General features: G+C 35.9%; 1 long non-coding RNA gene across 1 annotated transcript in view; it reads right to left on the bottom strand.

The window, feature by feature from the left end:
• LOC137653780 (uncharacterized) overlaps positions 1-7,500 on the bottom strand; it is an 8,053-nt gene that overhangs the window by 337 nt on the left and 216 nt on the right. The window contains exon 2 of the long non-coding RNA XR_011046544.1: positions 1-1,224. This exon is cut by the window's left edge and continues 337 nt beyond it. This is a non-coding gene — a long non-coding RNA (uncharacterized lncRNA). The remainder of the gene's footprint in view (positions 1,225-7,500) is intronic.

The raw sequence follows: 7,500 nt of genomic DNA, 5'->3' as shown, positions 1-7,500 counted from the left end.
TTGTTTTAAACATGTAATATTAATATTCTAATCATTACATATGCTCGGCCAGCTATCTCAATTTTTTTTACAAAAATTTAACAACAAGCCGAAACATGGTTATTAGGTGTGACTGGACATACGTATCATTCATTGTCCAAAACTAGCTATATCCAACTGAGGACGAATGTCCAAACAGGCACACCAAAACTAATAACAATAACGCATACAAAAAAAGATATTACCAAAGCAAAAAGAAAAATGCATGATAAAACCAAGATCATACATATGGTACATTGCTAGCAAATGATTACATGGTACCAAAAAACAAAACAAATTCTGACTTACAAATGATTCGGTAACTTGATAAAAAATAATTGTTACCTTTGTCAGAAACAAGATACTCAATATTCAGTGCACAAATACGAATTCCTGGTACGTACACGTACCACGGTTTCGTACATATATATATATTTATATATAGGGCTGATACATTTTATTAGATGCCCATAGATTCTGTTATATATCTTATATATTTTTTTTTTTTTTTTTTTTTTTTTTTCTCTTTTCTTTTTTAACATTCCGGCTTATATATTTTTATTAGATGCCGAGAGAAAAAAATGATTTATATCCTTTTTTATTTTATTTATTTTTTTAAATGTTATTTTAAATGTATTTTTAACAATGCAAATGTAGAGAATTTCTTTAATTACATATTACTAGCGTACTAGTCAGCTTTTCATACAAACATCATCCTGACAAATTACTCCCTTAGCGAATGAGGTGGCCACTCATACAGCTTTGAATTGTATCAGGTAAGGGGTATTGTCAGGGCTATTCAACTCGTTCCTTTGTAGCTGCTTGCTGTGCCGTAACCTACGCCAAACAAGGATGTTCACGGCGATAAATATCATCACCGTGAAACACAAACTAGCCAGTATTATGGGGTGAAGAATCTCTTTGTAAGTCGGCGACAGGTGGTCCTTTTCGGTAAGTTTCATTAAGTGTTTCGCCACACTTCCTTTATAGGGGAGAGGAAGTGCGGGCGTTGTAGAGGTCCACGTGAAATTCGCGAAGTAAGCACGTTCTCTGATGATTGTCCGTAGGCCAGTCACCATGGAATTCGGGGAAGTCCCGATACAGCCATCTGCTGCGACGAAGATGTGGTTGTGGGATGTGGATCCGTCAGGGCATGATATATTGAAGCCGTCCTTGTCGTATCGTATCCACGAGCCATTATTTAGTCTGCAATTGAATTCTTTATTGTCAAAGGGATAAAGCTTATCCAGACAATTTTCACTTGTATGGGAGAGAGCACCGTCTAGCACTATACCTAACTCGCATGAATCCATCAAGTTTTTACGGAATTCAAATGAGTCAGCTGTACATATTTTTCTATCCATTGCGTCTGAACAGTGAGTTAATTGATTTAAGTCTTTAATGACCGTATATGTTTCCTTGTCTGGGGAAATCAATACGTGTCCTGTCAAACTGGATATTACTGGATTTGAGTGATTCGTCATGAAAGTCGGAAATGGTGATATCCTGTAAGATTGCCAGGCATCAGAAGAATCAAAGGGAATTGTAATCCTAATCTTGTTATTATCTACGTTTACTGTAATTAGGCTGTAATAAAATTCTAACCTATGTTCGTCTAACAAAGGAACATAGCCTAGTTTATCCCTAGTGTTCTCCAGAACTAATTTTAAGTAACGTATAGGCAACAAATGGGGCGACAATACACCTTTAGTTGCTAACGTGATAGCTTCTACATAATCCTTGGATTTCTCAATGAAATGTGCAATTCTGTTATGTATGTGATCTATCTTTGAATCATAATACGTTAATGTTGCTAACAAATCCTGTACTTCCATAATTTGAACGATATTATCTGAATGTTCATTTAACAAATCCATAATTTTATTGATTGAAGCTAACTGATCCCTTAGTTCTGACATAATCAATTCATCTTTATGAGTCAAGAACTCAATTTTCTTATTTTGATTACTAATTTTAAGACGATTGGAAAGTCCTAAACCTAAACTTGCAACAGACCCAAAGATGCTTAATGCAGCATAAATGAACGGATTCCGTCTTTCTTTTTGTTCGTGTCCTACAGTCCACATCAAAAGGTCATAAGCCAAAGATCCTGTCTCTCCAGTCTTATTCTTTAAGTCATCAGATAGCATCTCTGCAACTTTTAATGTTGAGCTAAGCAAACTCTTAGTAGTCAAATGAAAATGTCTCCTATGCAACTCATCCAATGATGCAGAAAACCTTGAAATGGCGGTTCTTAAGCTAGTGACATCATTCTCTTGAAGAAAAATTGCTTGCATATGCACTTCGACAATTACGGTGGTTGATGTAATAAAAATGTCTTCTTGTCTTTCAACTATATTTCCATATTTAAAATATATATTCTTAGTCTTAGAACTCATCCCATACGAAAAAAATGTCTGAGCGAACAATATCACTCCCAACAACAAAAAATTCATCTTGGAAACCTGTAACGAGAAAAAACATATGTAATTACTCCTGTATTAAAAAGAAAACTTTTAAATTGAAATTAAAATTTTTCCTCACTTCTTTTTAATTTCTTATGTGAGACAATGGTACTATTCTCTCATCCGTGGGTTGGGCTACATTTTGAATTCTAAACCTATTGGCCGTTAATATTTCCAAAATGTTAAATGGGCCTTCAAACTTAGGTGTTAGTTTATAGTTGAGCCCTTTTCTGACATTGATTTGAATATAGATGTTATCACCCACGGTATATGTTTTAGTTGGTTTCGCTATTTTATCATGATTCCTTTTCATTATGATTTGTGATTCTTCTAAATTCTTTCGAAGGATATCATATCGACTTATACTTGCATTTATACATTCTTTTAAAGGATTTGATAGATTAGTTGTAGGCGTTAATACATGGAAAGGTGTTCTAACTGGGGTACCATACAATGCTTCATGCGGTGACATTTTAATTGATATATGATATGAATGATTCAGAGTACTCAGTGCCGCCGGTATTGCAATATCCCAGTTGGGGTCTGATCCCCCTAGTGTTACCCTTAATATATTTAATATCTTCCTATTTGCTCTTTCCACTAGCCCATTCGACTCTGGGTGATATATCATGGTATTGATCTTCTTTATTTTGAGGAATTCACACAATGAGGTAAGAAAGTGATTATTAAATTCACCACCCGAGTCTGAGATTATCATGTGTGGAATTCCATGTTTACAAATGTAACACTCGTAAAACTTCCTAGCGCATTCAATCGCAGTTTTAGTTTTAAGCGCTATTAGTTCTGTATATCGAGTTAAAGCATCTATAATTACTAAGAGGTGCTTATTCCCTCTGTCTGACTCGTAAAATCCTGTTAACAAATCTAAATGTATTCTTTCAAAAGGTTGATTGGGAACAGGATAAGTTCCTAAGCTAACAGGTGTTTTCGTATGCCCTTTGTTTTCCTGACATGTGCGACAATTAGCTATGTGTCTTTTTATATCTGTAAGCATTGTATGCCAATAAAACAATGATTTGGCTTTCTGTGACATTAATGAGAACCCAGGGTGTCCATGTAATGGATTTGAATGCAACCAATTCAGGACAGTGGAAACAAGTGAGTTTGGTACTACTACCTGGTCGTTAGTTACATGTGGTGTATTGCGGGTTTTCCTTGTCACAGTCCTACACAGAATATTATCTTTGATTACATAATTCTGCTGCTTATACTTTATATATTCTTTTTCTTTATGATTGCCTTTCAAAGCATTTATAATTGTTTCTATTTTCTGATCTTTTCTTTGCTCAGTCTGTAACAATTCAGCACTCCAGCCTAAATCTTCTTGTTCAGATATTGTTTTTACAATAGGCATGGATGTTGATATATCTATTAATTCAGCTAAAGACTCCGTACAAGATGACACGGGGTTGCGTGATAATGCATCCGCAATGATATTTGCTTTCCCAGGTAAATACCCGATTCTTGCGCCAAAATCTTGAATGATTAAATGCCACCGAGTTCGTTTAGGGCTGTGATTGAAGCCTTTAAAGAACTCTGTTAGTGGTTTATGGTCAGTAAGAACCTTAACGGGATAACCGTAAATTATGAACTTAAAATGCACTAGCGAATTAACAATAGCTAGTCCTTCCTTGTCTATTACTGCATATTTACTTTCGGAAGTTCTCAATTTTCGAGAATAGAAAGCTATCGGGAAAAACTGTTTATCATATTGCTGAAGCAATACCCCTCCCACTCCTAAGTCTGAGGCGTCTGTTGCAATGAAGAATTCCTTACCGAAGTCAGGAAATTTTAAGATAGGAGAACTACACAGTTCATCTTTCAAAGTATTAAACGCCTGTTGATGTTGCTCAGACCATATGAAATCTACGCCCTTCTTCGTAAGATCAGTTAAAGGAGCGGCTATTATTGAATAGTTGCGTATAAAACGCCTGTAATATCCACTACAACCCAGAAATTGCTGTATTCCCTTGACATTAGTAGGTATGGGAAAATTACGTATAGCCGACACCTTATCATGGACTACTTTAAGACCTTGGCTTGACACCATGAAACCCAAATATACTAATTCTGTTTTGAAAAATTCACACTTACTAATCTTTACCCTTAAGTTATGTTGTCTTAATCTCTGTAGTACTAGTTCTAACTTACGTAGATGTTCTTCTAAGGTGTTGGAAAAGATTACAAGATCATCCATATAGGCATGCAATATATCCCCTAACAAGTCTCCAAACACTATGTTAATCATTCTTGTAAATGTTATAGGAGCACAACGTAAACCAAAAGGCATCCGTAAAAATTCATAATGTCCCCTGGCTGTGCTGAAGGCTGTGTATGGGATACTATCTTCTTCTAATGATATCTGGTGAAAGCCTTTAAGTAAGTCCAAACTGGTAAAATATTTATTCTGACCTAACAAAGACAAAATATCGTCAGTACATGGCACTGGGAATCGATCAGGGATCGTTTCCTCGTTTAGACGACGAAAGTCGACACAGATACGCCATGTTCGATCTTTTTTCGGTACAACTATTAAAGGAAAATTATAAGGGCTATTTGATTTTCTAATGACTCCTTCCTCTAACATTTTACCTACTTCATCATTTATTTCATTCTGGAATTTCATAGGGAGTCTGTACGAGGGTACATATATAATTTTCTGTTTGTCTTTTAACCTTATTTGATGCTCGATCACATCTGTTTTCCCTAAGGATCCATCCGTAGTGGAAAAGACATCTGTATATTTATTTAAAAGTTCAAAAATTTTCTGCTGAATTTCTTCGTCTTGAATGTCCTTACTGATTTTATTTTTAATAGATCGTAAAAGGGATTCATCCGCAACTGATTGAGAGTGATTGATTTCAGCAACGGTAAGAATACGATGTTTATAAACTTCTACATCCAAGATATGTTGATTTTTGTGAATTACTAAAGTGTTATTTAAATGATTACAGACTTCGATATTACATTGCTGATGTGAGCCTACTGTATAAATAGCTTGTGTGACAGACAATCCGTTGGTTTTCAAAGTATCGGAAAGGATTAATATTTCAGATCCCGGTAGTGTTTTCTTTATTTGCACTATTAAATTCGAAGGTATGTTTGGTTCGATATATTGCGTGCAAGATGATATTACGGGTGAACGAGAATTCTGCTGGGTCGCGTGTATTATTTCTTTATTAGTGAGACAAGTTATTGGTTCTTCAACGTACGTTACGGTTACATTTGTCGTCTCCTTATTATCCAAAACAGACTTTAAAGTATTAGAAGACTTATAGAATTTCCCTTTGATATACACGCCGTGCTTTGCAGGAGCTAAGATAATGTTTTGATTTCCCATAGATGGGTATCCTATAATTACAGCTGGATACATATTAATGTTTTTCACAACAACAAATGTATCGGCAAACGTGCGATTACCGACTCTGAACTGAATATGAGTTATGCCTATGACGTTTAATTCATTATTTCCTATACCTGAAAGTCTGATTCCTGATTTTTCAATCGGAAAGTTCGAAAACAACAAATGATGCGTCTTCAAATCCATAATATTACGTGGACTACCAGAGTCAAAAAATAACGTAAAGGATTTGTGTTCTAAATTTACAGCATATAAGGTTGGCCGTAACTCATTTTGGCTTATTATTGTATGAACTCGTTGCAAATCTACGGGAGCATGCACTGTTTTACTTAATTCGGCCGTGTGTTTCATAGGAAAATCTATTGTCTCACATTTATCTGATAAAACATTAAATTGATTATTCAATACTATTGATGTTGACATAAATGACCTTGACCCAACATCACTCTCTTCCCCTCTAGAGTTAACTATGTGGTATTTGCTTTGTTCTGCACATTCTGAAAATTAGGCTGACTTTGCGAGGTCTGGTTTGACGGCCCAGGCTCAGCGATATTTGAAGAAGTGTTTGTTTGTTTCGGACTCTGAACTGCATTGACATTTTGTTGTTTCTTCTTATTGTTAAAATGAGGATTTTTCTTTTTATTTCCATATGGAACTGACTGTGGAATTGACTGTGTATTTCTAGGATATTGTTGTGTCTTACGCGCGTAACATTGACTATAAGAATGTGATCCTGTGTTGTGAACTGAACAAAATTTCGTTCTACAGTCTGCGCTTATGTGACCTTGACGTTTGCAGTTGTAACACGTCACTCCCGCTACTGGATTATTAATTACGTTCACTGTTTGTGGTTTTGTTTCATTCTTAGCAAAAACTTGAGTTAACACGGGATCGAGATCTGGACACTTGGACATGTGCTTCTTTATCTGTTTATAGACATCCAATTCCGTACTTGCAGGCATTAACTTCTTATCAAAGCACCGCACTAAAGCTTCAGGCAACATAAGTGTCATGCAAGTTAAATACATTAATCGTAAAAAATCTTTCACGGAGATATTATCGTTAGTAACCCAAGTGGAATTACCTAAAATGTCCTGATATTCGTTAAGCCTATCAGCTATGAGAGCTGCTCTCTCAACAACATTAAGCCGATTCATAGTGGCTTGATTAAGTGTATTTCGTAACGTTAACACCACATCCAAAGCTTCTTCACCCCCATAGATCGCGCGTAACCTAACTTTGAAATCATCCCAAGTAACTGCTTCCTGAAATGAAACACCTCTTAAATACGCACTCGCATCCCCCTTAGAAAAATCTATAAAACTTTTAGCTTCTTGTAATTGTACAAAAGGATCTACGATTTGTTTGGCATTTAAATGGGCATCAACGGATGAAATCCATGACTCCACATTTTGTGGCAAGAACCCGTTGACACGGCCTTGAAAAGGAAGGATTGCTGACCTGGCATTTACAAGCGTCACAATTGGAGGAGGATTAGCCTGGCCTACACCACTAGGTCCAGGGGTAGGGCTGACAGGAGGAGCCATGACTGCTGTATTCTTTTTTTTTCTATCTCTTTGACCCCTTTCAATCCTATCAAAATATCTATATGAGTACAGACGCCCACTGCGTAAA

This window comes from Palaemon carinicauda, chromosome 14 (genome assembly GCF_036898095.1).
Source record: "Palaemon carinicauda isolate YSFRI2023 chromosome 14, ASM3689809v2, whole genome shotgun sequence".
Taxonomy (NCBI): Eukaryota; Metazoa; Arthropoda; class Malacostraca; order Decapoda; family Palaemonidae; genus Palaemon; species Palaemon carinicauda.
This window is presented reverse-complemented; position numbering and strand designations above follow the sequence as displayed.